Source organism: Pinus tabuliformis, chromosome 3_2 (assembly GCF_031772625.1).
Source record: "Pinus tabuliformis cultivar Carrire ecotype Pingquan chromosome 3_2, CPIR1, whole genome shotgun sequence".
Classification (NCBI taxonomy): Eukaryota; Viridiplantae; Streptophyta; class Pinopsida; order Pinales; family Pinaceae; genus Pinus; species Pinus tabuliformis.
This window is the reverse complement of record NC_142302.1, coordinates 733,093,858-733,114,467: the sequence shown is the minus strand read 5'-3', so window position 1 is coordinate 733,114,467 and position 20,610 is coordinate 733,093,858.

Below are 20,610 nucleotides of genomic sequence, written 5' to 3'. Positions count from 1 at the left end.
TTCATTGTTTAAACATGGAATGAAGCGATATATTATAATGACCATGTACATCTTATGAATACCTCCCTAGTTAAGAGGAAGTGTTGAAAAATGTGTAACTAGGTTCAGTCTTCATAAGTATGGAGTGTGTTCCTGTAAATTGTAAAATGAAAAGAAATTATTATTTTAGCATGGGTTTCATGTTTAAGTTCTTTTATTTTGTATGTCAAACACCCTTTGAGTGCTTCTAGGTTTTGTCCTAGGTCTACGATTCATTGTCATATATTGGATACCCCAATGGGAACATTGTGTCTTTTAAAAGAAAAATTATTTTTGTCTTTAAACTATTCAAATGCCTTCCAAGATCAATGTGGCCTAGAAGTTGTCAATTCAACCTAAGTGAATAGCCACGTCTACCCCTTGAATAGACCTATATAAGGAGAAGAACTTGTCATCCATAGCATCACTCACTCATATCTCATTCTATGTGAAGAGGAGGACAAAGAAGAGGTCCAAGAAGAAGGACGAAGAAGAGTTCAAAGAAAGTTGAAGTGTTTGTGCTAGTTCTCTCTCACACATGTAAGTTGAAGCTAGGGCTTTTGCATAAGGGGTACCTTTGGTTTGATCTTGGAAGGAAGAGAGGAAATAAGTCAAGAGAAGGTCACTTAGGGTATCTCAATAGCCCTAAACCTCAAGAAAAGGAAAGTGAAGGGAAGAAGAGGCTCTACGAAGAAGATCAAAGTCTTCGAGAGGGGCAACAATAGTTGCAGTAGTTGTCAGGAAGAACAAATTTCGGATCTGCAGTAAGAGGTCAAAGTTCTTGCAGCAAGAGGCCGAGTTGATCTTGATCTTCAAGGGTATTTTTCTGAGTCACTAGGTATTGCTATTCATCAATTGAATGATATATAAGAAGAGAAGATATTTAAGGGTTTTCCACTCAAGAGGAAGCGATTTGGCCCTAGCGTGCAACCTATATATTGTGTCACTATTCTTATTAATTTTGTAGTTGTTTGATGTATCTCACACAATAATAATAAGAAAAAAAGCTAATAAGTTAAAAGGTAACACAAACAGTTATCAAGTTAAAGAGAATTAACATATTCATTGCCCTATTGAATTCTCAACTCTTTATAGGCTTAGACGATTTTAATTGTTTTTTCTTAAACTGAGTCCTCATCTACTTTCCAAACTCATAACACTTGCAAATTGGCCTATCGATTTTTGAAAATCTTTGAAATCCTCTAACTCCGTCCATTTTGCTGATATTTATTAGGTTGTCAAAGTTTACATGACCAAGTCTTCTATTCCATAACCATGTTTGGTTATTCTTTCTCATTTAATAACTAACTCTTGAATCTTCAAACATGTACACATTGTCGTGAGTCTTGAGTGCCTTCCCTACCAGCTTGTCATTCTTTACTTCTTGTATATCATAGTCATTAGCGTGAAATGTCACATCATAGACATTGTCACACATTTGAATTACATTGAGTAGGTTGTGTTTGAGACCTTCCATATACAACACATCTTGGGCCTTGGTCTTCTTAATGAGACTAACTAGGTCCTTTCCTATAATTTTTTCTAGAGAATTCTTTCTAACGGTAACATTTCCTTTATCTTTTTCTGTCAGAAACAAGTATTTACTCTTGTCCTTAGTCATATGTTTATAGTATCCAATATCCACATACCATTTGTTTTCATGATCATGTGGACACAATATTACTACACATTCCTCATTATTCCCAGTGTTCTCCTTCGAACTCCTCATGTTCCTTAGGTGTGTTTAATGCTCAATTGTGGTCTATAGTTTGGAAATATACTTAAATATACTTCTACACTCACTTGTGTTATGGCCAAAATTATTATACTTGAAATATTAAATTTCATTCGTCGAGGAAGAGAAAGGATTTCTATTCCTGGAAAATGAGTTTCGAGCACTAGGATTTTTATAATTTCTAGATTTGGAATTTTCATCTCTTTCAACTTTATCAATTCTACAATTAATGGTTTTATGTCCAACCATATGAAATTTATACAAATGTCCATAAAAGAAATTTTTGTACCTAATATTCAAAAATTTATGAGTTTGGGATGATTACTTATACCTTAGTTTTCATCTTGAGTGATTTACATATATCTGTGGAGGAATATTTGAGAAATTAACATCCTTGCTCATTTTTTTATTTCTTATATGAGTTATTTTTTGTTTATCTCCATTGAATCTTCCTTGTAACACCTTTGCAATGTTGGGGGTCTTCAAATCCCATGGACCTAAAACTGCTCTTTCCTTTATGAGATTTTTTAATTTATAGTATCCCAAACTTGCCTTATTTGTTGGATACCCATGCCTACTCAAAATGTGGTTTAATTTATTTTTTCCTTTAACAAGTTTTATATCCAAATCCTTCTCATTTTTGGACTTCTTAATATCTTCTCTCAAGGATATAGTTTCTACTTCTAGTCTGTGACAATTCTCTCCCCATTCAATGATTAGTTTATTGAAAACCCATTATTTTGTTTTCTATTCCTCCATATTGACTTTTAGGGATAGACTTTCCTATTTATATGTTCCTGGAATGATCTCCTCCTATCTCTTGGTCAACGTTTATTTCTCTGGTTTATTCTCATCCTCTAAATTATTACAATTACTTTCCTTTTCTTCTAATTATTGTGCTAGACTATGTTTGCTCTTAATAGCTTCTTCAAGTCTTTATGTTTGATAAACAAAGTCCTAATTATCCAGTTGTGCATACCTTCTTCCGCTCGTAATAGTTTCTTTTTTAGTTGCTTGTTCTTGCTTCACTTCAACATCCACTACTCCTTGTTCTTATTCTTCATGGTCTCATTTATTCCTAGATTTATATTTAGATTTAAATTCCATGACTATGCATTCATCAAGATCATCTTCTAAGGAATATTCAATGTTTTTTTCTGATGTAGAACCGTCCTATTTTCTTGAAAGATTTCTTCTTCTGAGACATTCAAGATTTATTTATGGGATTTTTCTCCTTATCCTTTTCTAGATTTTATCTATAAGAAAACTTGGATGAAAAATGTCCAACTTTTCTACAATCAAGGAATTTTAAGGGTATCTTGCTCTTATATCTACCTGAACCACGTTTTAATTTTTTGGAAAAGTGAGCTAGCTCTTGATCAGATTCATAGCTGGAACATTCTTGGTGATCTTTGCATTCCTTATTATTCTACGATATGTTGAATGATGCCTCCTTTGGTTCAATATTCTCTTTTTGTCATCTCATCTCATAGGTTGTGAGAGTTCCATGTAGTTCTTCCATTGTAAGAGACTTCATGTATGTCATCTCCTATATGGCAGAGATCTTAGCACTGAATCTCATATGCAGTGATCTCAAAGCCTTCTAAAAAGCTAATTCCTCTTTAAGTTCTCACCAAGTCCTCTAATGATGCTTACTACTTCATCACCTCTACGGAGATATTATGTTATATTTTCTTCTTCATTCATTCTCAAGCTCTTAAACCTCGTCGCGAAGATTTGAAGCCTGGGTTTCTTAACTTTCTCATCTCCTTCAGAACTCGTATTAAGTTTTTCCTGTACTTCTTTGGCTAACTTACAATGAATTACCCTTACTAGATCAAATTTACCAAGACCAAGTAGAATGGCATTCCTGCACTTTTCATTGTTCCCATATACGATTTTTCCATCTTCATTTGCTAGATGGGTTGTTGGGACAGCATAATCAACTAATATAAAGTTCCAAACATCTACACTTAGAGACATGAGATAGGGTTCCATTCTAACGTTCCAAAATAAATAGTTTCCACAATCAAAACTAGTATCTTGCTTAAGTAGGAATCCTAAATTTATTGTCTAGGCATGATTCCTTATAGATCTATCCTCTAGTGTTTAAATTGTTCTTGAAGGAACTTGGATATTGTAACAATTTTAGAATAAGGAATTTCTGAGGAAGGGAGTTTACTCAATAATTAAATGTTTTAGCAATTTTTATGATGAGAATTTAAAAAATTCAACTCCATACACAAAAACAATCACATGAATTAACAATAATTCACGTACATTTGAACATTGTTATTTACACAAAAACCCTTCCAGGAGAAAAGCCACCAAAACTTGTTTTGCATTATGATGATAACAAAGGCATCACCTCTGATTACATGATATATTTGTGAGAACCTACTCATAGCAGGTCACAACCCCATTCAAATTATCACGCCACAAATTTCCTAGAGGATCCAACCTCTTATAATTGTACATCCCCACCTTCTTTAGCCAAATGCCCTATTTTTCTTACAATTTTCAATATACGAGCAATTGCCTACTTCTATTGAATAAAACAAAAAGACCTAGTTTGTTTCCTTCTACATCTCCTTCAAATATGCTCTGCATACACACACTCAACTTCCCTTATGTCTACTTCTTCAACTCTATTTCACCCTCCTCTCTTCCCTTCATGGTCATATCATTGGCACATAGTAACTCAAGAACACCTTCTCCGTGCAACCTTCTCCTCTTCACACACAACTCTCTACAAGCCAATTCACACCCCCATGGTTACTAGTTGTAAGCTATGTAAAGAGGATGAAACCCATGTTGCAAATAAGAAGACCTACAAATCAATGATTGGAATCCTATTCTACCTAACTACCTCTAGACTAGACAAAATCCAAGCAATAGTCTTAATGGACAAATTTCAATCCAACCTAGAATAACCTCATGTCAATGTTGTAAAATTAATTTTCAAATACTTGCAATTCACAACAAACTTTAGTTTATGGTATGCTAGAGGTAAAGACTTTAAATTAAAATATTACACTAATGCTAATTGGACTAGTAGCCTTTATGACAAGAAAACCACCTTTGAAGAAACATTTTTTTGGGAGACTGTCTTGTGCCTTGGGTCAACAAAAAACAATACTCAATCTCATTATCTATAGAAGAACTTGAGTACATTGTTGCAAACACCGCTACAACATCTATTATTTGATGAATAACCTAAATTACTTCTTGAACTGGCCGAGGCATATTACCTTCAATAGTGTTTTCCTAAATTTGGATTTATTCAATCATGTTTCCTGGAATACCTACATACCATATAGATTTTGATCATACTAAGATGAGGAGTCAATATTAGCCAGTTTTTCTACTTCATGATTACGATCATGAGTATGACTTGATAGACATACCTACTTTCTTGCATTATGTGCAGGCGATCATATCTCTAAAATGAATCTCTTTCTAACCCAAATGACATTAAATCACTTTCAATAATCTCTAAACATTAAAGAACATATTCTAAAAAACTTCACACTCACTGACATGAAAAGCATTGAAATGAATCCTTTACTTTAGAACCTCTCACGGAAAAAGATAAAGATAGGTGGGAATAAATTTTTGCAAAGGATACATGATTCTTTCTCAAAGACATAAATTGATATTAGAGAGTAATCAACGAAAAGTGTACCAATCAAGTTTACTAGTTTCTTTGGTTAACTGTAATATTCCCTTGAAATATTTTGATATTTTACGAGAGATATTTGACATTTTGACTCACACAGAGAAGTAGAAGTATTCAATGTATTTTACATAACTTCTAGGGATCGTTCTTAAATATAAAATTTGGGTCCATCCATCGATTTTGATGTCCTTTCCCTTTTTATCCTTTACTATGTCCACCAATTTTATACTAACAAAGTATGGGTAATTAAATATTAGTGACTAAATATATGAAAAGTTGAGTCTGTACTGAAATGTATGTAAATTAATCACAACTTCATTGGGATTTTCTAGCATCTCTCTCAAACAAATGAACATTAATTCATCCATCTTAGAATGATTGAAACAACCTTGTACAACAACTAGAAGTCATGTCATAGTTTGATATAAGGGCTTGAGTAATTTTGTTGATATTGGCAATGTGCCCTCCCACGGTTGCTTAGGGATTTTAAGAAAATCTTGTAAGAATTCCAACTTCTCTTCTTCATCCTAGGTGATAAATTATTCACTTATTGTTTATCAATGATATTTTGGCTTGAAATATCCAAATTAAGTATTTAAGCTAAATCTTGTCCAGATATACCTAGAAAGACCTGGCCATTAGCAGGATAAGGGATATTCCCTTACGGGTGGTCAAAATTCTATGCCAGGAGTAGAGTGTTGTCTAGGTCAAAATGTACAACTGGTAAAGCTTCTTGAGAAATCCAGCATTCAACAGGTATTTGATTGAGCTGAAATGATTAGCACCATACTGTAATTGTTTTATCGTTGTGTTGATGTTGGTATTCTCTACCTCAGTATGTCTAATTTGGGCGAAGTTGTTAACAAAAATCTCCTCGGAGGAGTCGAGAGCTACTTTCATCCTAAAAACTTGATTAGAATTGATAAAAGTTGATGTTACAGTTTAAATGACAGAGCTCAAGGGTATTTACAGGTTTCTTGAGACTTGGTTTACTCGATTTTCCATCAAAATCTTGAAAATTCAAGGTATGGTTGCAATTCTATGCTAATTATGCCGTATAATGCACGCCAGAGCTTAAATTCATATTATTAGCCTATTAGAGAATTTTCTACTATGTATTAATTAACCAATATGCCACCTTACCCAATAATTATTAGATTTTTAGTGAAAAAATACATGTCAATGACCTCTATTTGAATTTCGACCATTACATTAATGAAACACAGATTGTGTCGTGTATCAGGTTGAGATACGATCTATAAACCTTGCCCACATTGTCATTGAATGTGGCATGTGCGATGTTGATCTTATTACTTTTCGGCCATTACATCTCTTCAGATGCTGAGGAGGTCATTATTGAGTCTACACTTTGCCATCCGATGTGTCATCATGACCATCAGATTAACTTTGCGCTAGTTGTTTGATCCCATCAGATCACAAGGCTCCTTTATATTTTGCGTGATGGCAAGCCAGATGGTGAGGATGTCATTATTGAGGCTCCACTTCGCCATCCGATGTGTCATTATGAGGATCAAATTAACTTTGTGCTGGTTGTTTGATCCCATGAGATCACAAAGGCTCCTTTATATTTTCCGTGACTTGCCATCTTATATGGCATGTGGCTGTTGGATCGGACAAACGCTAATTGTTCGATCACAGTAAATGATGGTATGCACGCTATGTTGAGAGATATTGTAGGTCCTATAGTCAATGTATACCTTCCTACTTTAATCCTTTCTATCATTGCACTAATTTTAATGAAAAAGGAGGATTTAAACTATCAATCAGTGTGATCTTTAAATGATAGTTTAACAATATTTTTTCAAATTACCACCCGAGTGCATAATTAAAACTCTTAACAAATTAAATGTTTAGGATTTTGAGCAAAGTTTGTAGAAATCACATGTATTCAATTAGTTTGCGATGGTAATGAAAAATATAATGAAGATTACAAATTTAGGAGGAAAAATTTAGAAGGTTTAAATACAACTACAACCTAGAATTAGACTATATTTATGGAAGGTAGTAGTCATCTATATAGTTATAACCTTATCTATTCAATCGCATTTCTTGGTATGAAATGTGATGTTGAATCTTGTAATATCCATTTCTAAGGTAGTTACAATTACTAAGTTCATTATTTAAAAAAAACATTTTTTTGAATCTCTTAATAAAAATAAAAAATATATAAGATGTTTCACTAAACTATAAACTTCTTAACATATATAAAATTATATCAAAGAAATAAATCACTTTAATGACACCTTATTTGAGCTTATTCCTAACCAAAAGACAACTTTAAAATAATAACATAGTACTAGCCAAATCATTGTTCTTTTATTTAATTCTCAATTTTTTTTTTCAATGGAATTAAACCAACCATAATACTGGTACCAATTCCATGTATAAAATGTGATTAAAAAAATATGAAAATAATATGAACATTAATTATAAGTTATTTTTAAATGTTATTAAAAATGACTAACACCAAAATTCAATCATTATCCTTATGTTTTGGTTGCCTCCAAAAGCACTCTACAATTCGATATATGAGAAATATATTGTCATATAAAATTACATTAATTTTTTTTTTAATAATAAAATACATATATACAATCAACTATTTGTTTTAGTTTAATAACAAAAATATTTATCAAAAATATAGTATATTAGATATTCAATTTGGTTATCGAAACGCAAAGATAAGAAATTTTATTCAAATTCTATAAGTGCACAGATTAGGGATTCAATTCGGTTATCAAAGTGTGCAAATAACAATGTGTATCCTTATTCTGTGGATTGTTAGCCACGTTTACCTTTTAAGTTTCTGGGTTTTTGTTTTTATTCTTAAAAATGTATTTACTGTTAATTTATATTCATCTCACGAGCACATTGCATCGTGATGAAAAGTAAATGAGATTAAATTCAATTTCAAAGACATGCTATACACATTGGTACGGGAAGCCTTGTTCTTAGCCTCTACGTAGAGGATGGAACTATATTTCAATTTCTATTAGGTTGCACTTTAAAGTAAACAAAGAGTGATTACGATGACTACGAAACCTGAAAGATAATTTAGAAGGAATGTTTTGAAAAAATTTCACAAAATGAATTCAAATGTTACCAGGAAATGGATTGAGTGATAAATAATATAAATAAAATTAATTAAGATAATAATATATTTATAAAAATGTTAATTTAGATTAGATCAAAATAGGCTCTAGATTTGGTTTTTAATATCTAGTGCAACTCTTTAGATCAAAAGAGGATCTAGATTTGGTTTTTAATATCTAATTTTAAAAAAATAACCACAAGTCTTTGAAGTGCAAGATTAATATTATCTATATTTTATATTTTTAATTAATGTTAATTTAGATATTTGGTTCTAGATTTTAATTATTTGGTTTAATAAATATTATTAAAATTAAATATGTGTATTTTAATTCTATATCTATCAACAGGAGGGAGATCTGTTCTTGAGGTGCAGAATAATGTTGGATATAAAAGAGATTTGATCAATTTGGACTCTTGGTAAATATGGACTTAAGATAGATCTAGATGGTTTTATATTTCATATCTCTATATATAAAAGTATTTTCATTTTTTATTTTGTTGAAAGTTCTATTTATTCCATATGAAATATCCACAAAAATATTTTTAGTACTAGTGAGGGTAGAGGGTTTAGATATATCTTAAAAATATAACATTTTTTCCTTTTCGATTTAATATAAAATTAATATAAAATTAAGTTAAAATTGAGTTATGGTTTTTGGGCATGTGGTATTGATAGACCGTGGTATTGGCCTATGTTAGTGTAAGAAACCTTATTTACAAGTTAATAATATACATGCCAAAGGGGGGAAATAGTCATGGTTAAGAATGTTGTTATATTGTAATTTACTATATAGTTTTTAAGTGCTTATTAGTTAATTTTAAACATGTTTACAAAATAATTATTTTTCCTATTGACCACTTTTAGTTTAGCATTTGATGAATGCAACATATATTATTTTACTTTCAAAAGTAAATATTTATTTTTCAATATTATAAAGAAAAACATTAATTTTCAAAATTGAACCATAACTTGAAGGTAATGCGATATGGATAACTGCATGACATATTTTATATCATAATTTAAGGATATGGCTCCAATATTCATAATGATTTTTTTAGATATTTGTGTATTCAATTTTTAATCAAAAACAAAATCATTGAAGATATATCAAAGTCAGTTAAATAACATATTTACAATAAGTTACGTCCCACCATAATTTAAGAAATTCATTGAATATAAAACTAATAAAAACAAAGTGTAAATAAGTATACTTGTCGAGTCACTTCCCACCATTTTTCCCACCATTTTTTTATGTAGTTTTGTAGGAATGAAATTGTAAATGTGCTAGTGACCATGTGCCTAATTTATCATTTCACCTCTCAATTTTTACACCATTTTTCCCACCATTTTTTTATGTAGTTTTGTAGGAATGAAATTGTAAATGTGCTAGTGACCATGTGCCTAATTTATCATTTCACCTCTCAATTTTTATCCAAAATACCATGTGCCTAATTTATCATTTCACCTCTCAATTTTTATCCAAAATAATTACTTGTACGTAACAGATAATTGTTAAATATTTACAAATATTTATACTTACCCCATACAAGATATATATATATATATATATATATATATATATATATATATATATTCCAAACATTTAGAAAAATATTGATATGAATTATGACTACACATCTCCCTATATTTGATTGTAAAGTGCTTCTCCATGCAATAATATGTAAAGTATGAATGAATAAATTAATTAAATAACTGAAGAAATTAATTAAATAACTTGAAGGATCCATATTTTGTGAAAAGAATTTATTAACCTCTACAATTATTATTTTCAAGTTTTTCAAATTTAAGTTGATGATCAATCAAATTTAGGAAGTTATAAATTATTTTTTATAATTTGATATTGCTTTTTGATGTGCCACATCATTATTATGTTGAAAATAGAAAGAATAATATATAAATACATTATACCATTAAAATATATAATTTTCAAATAATACATTGGTTGTGAAATGTGATTGAATTAATTGATTAGATTGACTTATTAAAATACATTAATTTCACTAAATATATTAATAGATTCTATTTCCTTATTTTATATAAAAATACAATAAAATAAGTAATAAAAAATATTAAAAACAAAAATCATAAAATCATCAATAAATAAATAATATATATAACAATTCCTTGTGATTTATATATATATATAATCGTTTTACATATTTTCTTCATAGTTGTTATGAAAAGCAAAAGGATTTTATTATTATTTAAATATTATTAATGAGAGGGAATTATATATATATATATATATATATATATAACGACAATGCTCTAAAAGCCATGTTGTTAAACCCCTGCCCTTACATTGAATAGAAAGGACTTATTTAGCGTGATGTTTGGTTTAATTTAACACCCTAAAATTTTTTATCACTTTCTTTTTGTAACAGAGAAGTATCAAAACTGCATAGTGCTTTATCTACCCTGTCGAGTCTTCCCTATCCTTTACGTTCCTACCACGGTTTCCGGGTAGTGAAATGCTGGAGAAGAGCCAAATAGTCGGCTTCCATGTATTACCAAGAAGGGATGCTGAGTCAGAAATACCAGATCTGGTCATGAATTCGTAATCTTCGAAGAGCATCTCATGGATTTAAGGTAGTCAATGCATTAAGAGGAAGACTCAAATAGACTCTCCGGTTTCCGTGAGCAAAGTTAACTAGGCATACCAACCCCAGCCAGTAATATACTCCGATTCGTAACTCTCTCCCTACAGTTAATTTACTCCATCCATATTAAAAAAAAAAAGTGAAATCCTCAACTTAAAATCTCACCGTTGAACGTAAAATGCCATAAGGCACGGCGATTTTTATGCTATCCATTTATAAATGTATCCTCCCGTGTCGTCTACGTCCGATGACTTTCTGGAGGGTCGAGACTACAATTAATTTGAATTCAATTCAATGTTCAGGTTCATCAATAATCCTTGCCGAATCCTTCTCCGCTCCTCCTCCTGTCCTGGATGTATTTATCGAGTAACCACCCTGTGAATATTGTGTATGCATAAAATAGTTCACCCACAACTGCAAACCAGACATACATAGCGCTTCGGCGATGTGTTACATTGTCTCCAATATTTAGGAACCATCCATCATCGTTAACGAACGAATCAGTCAGCCGATATACTGTTTAGGGCATAAGAGTTACCATTCCACAGATATCCCCTTTTAAGTCATAAAGGTTAAAATGACAATGCAGTTTCCCCTGAAAGATAAAACCAATGTGTATGTTCTTGTAATTGTTACTTTCACCTTACTAATGACGACAGTGTTGCTTGAGGAACTTCCGGCCACATACAGGCAAACAACGCAAAGGAAGCTAATGGCGGATAAAAGCGTTAACGTTCACTCTTCCAAAGAAGCGGTGGCGGTGGGGGCAGCAGGAGGTTTAAGATTATGGAAATCACTTCAAACCGCCACCTCCACCGAACCATCACATTCCCAAACCGCCACCTCCACCGAACCATCACATTCCCAAACCGCCACCTCCACCGAAATTTGTAGCGGCGGATGCTCTTGGAGCTTCTTGCGATAATCATGTTCCGACATGTGCACCCAGTGGCCAAGAAAAGGAGCAGCGGAACAAGGTCGATGGCGAGGCAGACTTAATGTGGAGTTATGAGACTTTCATTAATGCTTGACATGACATTCCATCTGAACACAGTCCATTTCATAATTCCCACGAATTCAATTCCCATCTAGAACCCGAAACTCTTTGAGTAGTATATACTTGTAGGTTTCTCGTTTATTCTTTTATGCTCGTATATTGACACATAATAAGATTTGAATAAAACGTACATCATTCATCCCAGCAAATGAAGAGTGGAAAACTGTGCCTTGGTGATGTATGCTTCCATAATAAACTGGATTTTTTTTACAAATGTCCATAATGTCCATAATTTATGGGATTAGGGATAATAGGGATTATAAAAAAAAGTTGTTTTAATGTTATAGATATTGATGTTTTAAAATTGTTTTTGTTAGGTTAAAAATTGTATTTTTTTGGGATTTAAGTAAAGAGATAAAAAGTCCAAGACCTAGAAATATGTGGCATGAGTGAAACCCTATCCTCTTTAAGAACCAATTTTCACATAGCTTAGTTTCCTTTGAATAAAAGGTTGTGAATCAGCCTTTTTAAAATAGCTATCATTTTGACAATTCAATTAAATTTTTCCAAATATACAAAACAATTTATAAATATTATTAATGATTTTTTTATATAATAATATAATCTATCGCATGGTTGAGAGTATAATTCTTTTACTCAAAGAGTTATCCGTTAAAATCCAAAAGATTAATGTATTTATCCATATTTACACGTCATAATTTACTCACATTTACACCTCATAAGGATGGAAAATATGGGGATTACATATTTTTAGTTAGTGATAAGGCTTATTAAAAAATATTTTTTCTATAAATATTATATTTTCATTTTCTATTTTTTATTTTATTTTTGTTATTAACGATGAGTATAATTGTTTTTATTTATCAAATAAAATAAATTTATATATTTAAAATTATTATTTTAATTTTTGAATTTTTCTATATAAATCAAAATTAGTTTTAAAAAGAATGATTTTAATTGAAGATAATTTAAAGAAAATATTTAAACTATATCATCAAATTTTATTTGATTAAAAAATTAATGAGATTATTATATTCTAAAGTATTGAATATTTCAAATGAGATTATTATATAATAAAGAAATTGTTTTTTTAATTTTTAATTTATATTTTTTTAGATTAAGTAAGAATATGAGGTATGATGATTAGATTTAGGTATTAAAGTTAATTATTTCAAACAAATTATCTTTTAAAAACATATTAGGAATAATGTGAAACTAAATTTAAATATCTATGATTATAATAATTCTATTTTAATTTTTTTTTGCGATTGTAATTTTAAATTTTTAAAATTAAAATTAGATTTAATAGATTTTTAACATAATTTAAAATACAATTATATATACATTAAAATTACATTTTAAAAAATGTTGGAAAATAGTAAAACATGAGATTCCTGCGTTAGATTTATAATCCAAAGCAACAAAGTTATATATATATATATATATATATATATATATATATATATATATATATAAATAATTCCAAAAACATTGATTGTGTATCAAAATACCATATTAGAATTGGATCAAAATCAAATCACTATAAAATTAAGCAAAATAATTTCAATATAATTTATTAAGATGAATATATAATAAGATATATGAAACTTATAAAATGAGGATGAATATAGAGAAATAGAGAGAAATGAGTTTTAATATCACATTATCCTTAGCTTTTACAATACACAATTCCCTTTGAGGCATGATTAGTGTCTCTTTGGAGAGAACATATCCCTCCTGGTTTAATCCTTTAAATCATGAGATATTTAGGCCATTCAAAGTATTTGTTTGTGAAATTTCTCATCAAAAAGTTGTAAATGGATATTTTTCACTATATACACCTTTTTGATCACTTGACTACCAACGAGTCACTACATATATATAAAGAAAGATGATCATTTTCTTACCATCATTTTCTTACCACCAATGTGATTTGGATATTTTTCACTATATACACCTTTTTGATCTACCAACAAGTCACTAAATATATAAAGAGAAAGATGATCATTTTCTTACCACCAATGTGATTTGGATATTTTTCACTATATACACCTTTTTGATCACTCGAATACCAATGAGTCACTAAATATATAGAGAGAAAGATGATCATTTTATTACCACCAATGTGATTTTTAGGCTTGGAGCGAAAATATATGCTAGATTGTTTGATCCCTCACAAATCCTTGTTTTCAAATTTATGAAATGGGATTTTTCATTTTTAAAATCAGTCCAAGCCCAAAGAAATTTGACATTCCTTTTAGGATTCTTTATCAAACATATACCTTTCCTTTGTCAATAATTTATTTTAATATCATTCCTAGTGTTTTAACCATATTTTGTTTGATTTCATGATTTGATACCTTGATTTTTCATTGCCCACGAATGTACATATTTGTGATCACATATTGATGAGTATTTTTACATGTTTTAACAGTTTATGTTGATCAATATTTTTTAGGTTCTCGAATGAATATAATAATGAAATTTAGAAATACAATAGATATAAAGTATTAATAATATTTTTCTTTATTTAATAATTATTTGATTATAGGAAATATTTATGTAGAGACACTGATATTTCTGTGATATTTTTATTGCTTGCTTTTATAATACAACTATATGTATTGTAAATTCTTACTCTCAAATTTTTGAGATCAATAAGATACATAAATTGGTTTTTCCATACTCTTGTAAAATATGTATAGAAACTTAATTTAACCCATTGTTAAGTACTACCAACATTTTCTACATATAATATTTAGATTTCTTTCCTCATGAAATTCTACAATAAATGCACCATGTCATGTGCTCCCCATGATTTAGAAGGCAATCACACATCTATCACATTATAATGTTTACCAATGCTATATTTTTTTGATAAATAAGACTTATCCACACAATTTGAATGCCTTAAAGTAATCACTCACAAGGAGAAATAAAATATCAATATAGTAGTGTTTACAAGGTTAGATAACTCAAAGAGTGAAAATTCCATCATCATAGCCAAAACATCCACTTCAGGAAATATTAGTGCAAGAAGAGAATGATTTACATAATAATCATTCATAGTTAATTATGAGAAAATGAATCTGTATGCCTTTTAAATAGATATTTTTTGACAAATTTGAGTTATGCCAGAGTCCAATGTCATTAGTATTAATTATTAAATGAAAATTAATACCACTTTACCTCTATAGAAAAATCATGAATTCTGCATTAGATAGTCATTAAAGAGCACAAAAAAACACTTTTCATGTGTACATAATGGATGAAGTTGAACTTAACCAACTCACACGTTTCTAAAATCATAACACCTCTTCTTAATTGTATCTTAGGATAGGCCTGAAGGATTGAGAAATGTTCACAATATAATAAGTAATGTGACATTAGATATTATCCTATTTCCTTGACCCTCCCCTAACTTGTGTCCCTACAATGTGGCATTGCAATGTCTTATCTCATTCCCTCTTATCAAAGATGTGATTCTCGCCTTGCCTCCCTCTTACAATCTCACATGATATGGCCAAATCATGTATCATTGGCCCAATATTTCATTGCATTCCTCGCAATATGTATTAGCATTGAAGCACATACGTCAATTAGGCATCAACAACATTGGAAAATTAAATGGCAGTAATACATGACATAGTCCACATTCATTCGAACTATCTCACATCCACCAAGTAATTATTTAAAGCATTAATAACTCCTTTGGTTCCTTAAGGGGAAAGGTAACCATAGTAATAACATCTATGGATGTATATAATCACATAATCAAAATCCTTTTCCTAGGTCCAAGGTAATACTAAGATAATTTTAAGAGCATCAAAAATCATGTCTCCCTCAAAGTCAGGAAAGTACAATAAATTATATTTAGATTGGCAAGATTAAACATTAAATCACTTGTAAAGAAAGACATCTAGCAAATATAATGTCCTTTATCATTCTAATATTATAGTGTCCCTAAGTAGCTAAAATGTTACCTATTAATAGAAATAGATTGAATAAATCCAAAACACAATTGGTAAAATTTCCATGCTATTATAAGTTATCTACATTAAACCAATAGCTTCTATTTTGTAGGCCAAAGAACAAGCACAAATTGTGGCAAAGGTGTTTTGAAAAGATAAGAAAACATGGAAAGAAATGGAAGGTCAAGTATGCTCTTGTAAATAAGGTAATAATTTTTCAGAGATTATCACCTATCCCCATTTGAGAAGATCCACCCACATATAAAAAAATGATGTACTTGAGGGAGTACACATCCTTGTTTCAATGCTTAAACCCATATGTTAGAAAGAGAATCCTAGGATTTGGGATGAGGCCATCTGTATTAGGGATAAAGACATGCACCAGGGAATAATTCCTTTTAACAATCAATGCAATTACACTAGAGAGACAACTTAGTGCAACTGTACAAGGAGGGGGTATCATATTTGTTAGGAGTTAAGTATTTGTAAGGAACCATCATGTTTAGCATCATATTTTTGGTGGAAGATTTAATTTATTTCACAATATTTCCTTGCATGCCCCTAAACATATCTATCTAAACTTTTCTTCAAATTGTAGGAATATATGAAAAAGGGTAACACACCCAAACCTCTAAGTCTCCTTGACTAGGTGGGGTATAAGGTGGTCTTCCATACAACATTTAATCAGTGTTTATCTTAAATAATTGGATTGAGAGATGAAGATACCCTTTTATATTAACTAATTTGTAGTACAAGGAAGAAGGATAATTCTCCTATCATAGAAATCTCAAATTATTTTGGCATTGAATCAACAAACCTGTGTCCATATTTTCCAAATCACTATTAAATGTATTATAATATACATATACCACAACAACCAACAAATGATCATATTCATATTTTATATGAAAATGACTATTAACAGACCCTGTTTTAAAACCTTGTAGTTGTAGATACTTATGTAGTCTGGCATACCAAGCTGTAGAGGCTTGTTTTAGCCCATACATGTCCTTTTCCAATATGAAAACATAATATTTATTTTTTGAGAGAGTGAACTCATATGGATATTATATATATGATTCTTATTCTAGATTCTCTATTGAGAAAGGGAAATTTCATATCCATTTGATAAACCTTGATATTATTATGGCTGCAAAAGGAAAGACTCACATTGTGATGGCTTCCAATATTCCTACAGGTGCAAAGGTCTCTTCAAAGTGTATCCCTTATATATAGGCATACCCTTCATAGACTAGTATTTCTTTGTTCCTCATCACTTTTCCTTCGTCAATTAGCTTATTCTTAAAGACCCATTTTGTGTATATTACATTTTTGTCTTTTGGTCTAGGGAATAGCTCCCGAGTGTCATTTTTCTCAAATTTGTCCAATTCTTCACTCATTTCCTTCACCAAGATCTTTTCTTAACTTGCTTGACTCATATTTTCAGGCTCAATTTCTGACATCAAGGCAGGTTTTACATCCTCAAGATTGCCCAATAATCCCCTTGTTGTTTAAACACCTAACCTTTGATCACCAATAATTTGACTTTGTGGGTATTTGCTTTGCACATACTTGAAAGGAGTTTTATCCCTCCACATTACATCATCTTCTTCATCTTCTTCTCCTGCTTCTTCTTCTTCTTTACCTGTGAATTTCGAATTTGAATTTCCTTTTCACCTAGTTTTCCATTAACTTTAGATTGTTTTAAATGTGGTAATGTATCATAAATTAAAACATTGATGCAATTTCAAAGCATATTTGACCTCTGATTGAAGTATTTGTAGCCTTTTCACTTGACCAAGTATCCAAGGAATAGGCCCTAATCAACCCTATAGTCAAACCTTCCAGGGTATTTATCATTTCTCTTCATATGTCGTTTAATCCCAAATACCTTGAAATGTTTTATAAATTCAAGTCTTCCTTTCCACAACTCATAAGGGGTTTTATGATTGTTGGGCTTGAGATGAGTTATATTTGCTATATTTATAATTTCTTGAGCTACTTCACCCTAGAAGGTGTGGGGAAACCTTCCCTTCACCTTTCACTTCTTTGGACATCTCTTGAATGGTTATGTTTTTCCTCTCTACTAGTCCATTTTGTTGAGGTGTTATGGCTTCTAATTATTACGGTATCCTAATGGCATGACTTTCACAAAACTCCTCAAAATATTGAGTTCAATTCTCCTCCCCTGTCCTATTTTAAGAATTTAGTATTACTATCATTTTCATTTTCAACATTAGCTTTGAATATCTTAAAATTTTGGAGAGCTTATGCTTTTTCTTTCAAAAATATTATCCAAGTAGCCCTCATAAAATTATTAATAAATAAGATAAATTGCCTTCCACGTCTTGGGATATTTATTCTTGTAGGAGCATAATTACCGATGTGAAATAACTTTAGATTTTTAGAGGATGAGAATTATTTTGTCTTAAATTGAGTCCTCGTCTAGTTGCCAAACTAATAAGACCTACAAATTGGGCTATCGAGCTTTTACAATCATGGAAATCCTTTAACTCCCTCCTTTTTGCTGATCTTTATTAAGTTGTCGAAAATTACATGAAAAAGTCTTCTATGCCATAACCATGTTTGATTTATCTTGATCATGTAGCAACTAACTATGGAATCATCAAACACATACACATTATTGTGAGTCTTGACTGCCTTCCCTACTAGCTTGGGATTCTCTCCTTCTTATATATCATAGCCATTAGAGTGAAAAGTTACATAATAACGATTATCACACATTTGAATTAAATTCAGTGGGTTGTGTTTCTGAGCTTCGACACACAACACATCTTGGCCTTGGTCCTCTCATCGAGACTAAAAATATCCTTTCCTTTAATTTGTTTAGGGGAATTATTTCTAATGGTAACATTTCCTTTATATTTTTTTATTAGAAACAAGACTTTACTCTTTTCCTCATTCATGTGCTTAGAGAAGTCATTATCCACATGCTATTTATTTAACTAATCACGTGGAGGCAATGTTAGTCCACATTCGTCATTGATCTTGCTATACTCCTTTGAACTTCTCATGTTCCTTAGGTGTGTTGCATGCTTGGTGGTCTATAGTTTGAAAAGATACTTAAATCTACCTCCACACTCACTTGCCTTACGGTAAAGATTATTATACTTGAAACATTAAATTTCATTCATCACAGAATATAAAGGATTTCTATTCATAGAGAATAAGTTCTGAGGTCTAAGATTTTGATAATTTCTAGATCTAGAATTTTCACCTCTTTTAACTTTAACAATCATACAATTAATGGTTTTATGTCCAAAGATATGAAATTTATATAAATTTCCATAGAAAAAATTTGGGTACCTAATATTTGAAATTTAATGAGCTTGATATTATTTCTTGTACCTTAGTTCTCATGTTGACTGATTTACATATCTTAGAGGAGGAGTATTTGAGAAATTGGCATCCTTGCTCCATTTATGAGTTCTTATACAACTTATTTATGGTTTATCTTAATTTAATATTCCTTATAACACATTTGAAAAATTGGGGGCCTTGAGATCCCATGGACCTAAAACTAGTCTTTCTCTTGTGATGTTTTTTTTATTCATAGTATCCTAGACATGCTTTATTTGTTAGAGACCTTTGAATGCTCAAAATGCGGTTTAATTTATTTGTTCCTTTAGCAATCTTTCTATACAAATCCCTCCAATATTTGGACTTCTCAAGATCTTCTCTCAAGGATATAGTTTCTACTTCTAGACTGTGATAGTTCGCTTCCCATTCAATGATTAGATCATTGAGAACCCATTTCTTTTTCTTTTATTCCTCCAAATTACATTTTAGGGCTAGATTTTCCTATTTATATGTTCTTGGAATAATCTCCTCCTATTTCTTGGTCAACTCTTATTTCTCGAGTTTATTCTCATCCTGTAGCTTATTACATTTCTTTCCTCTTTCTTCTAGTTATCATGCTAGACTATATTTTCTCTTAATAGCTTCTTCACGTTTTTCTATTTAATGAGGAAACTCCTAATTGTCCAAGTTGTGCATAACTTCTTCTGCTCGTAATAGTTTCTATTTCAAGTGCTTGTTCTTGCTTCGATTCGACATCCACTACTCCTTGTTCTTCTTCTTTAGGGTTTGAGTTATTCTTGGATTTAGATTTAGATTCAAATGTCACGAGTAATCATTCATCAAGCTCATATTCTGAAGAATATTCAATGTTTTCTTCTAGTGTAGAACCATCCTATTTAGATTAGATCCCCTTTTTCTTGAAATATTTCTTATTATGAGACTTTCAAGCTTTATTTCTGGGCTTTTGATCCTTATCCTTTTCTAGATTTTCTCCATAAGGACACTTGGAGGAAAAATTCCCAACTCTTCTACAATCAAATAATTTTTATGGTAGATTTTTCTTATACCTACCTGAAGCACATTTTAAAATTTTCTGGCAAAGTGAGCTAGATCTTGATCAGATTCATAGCTC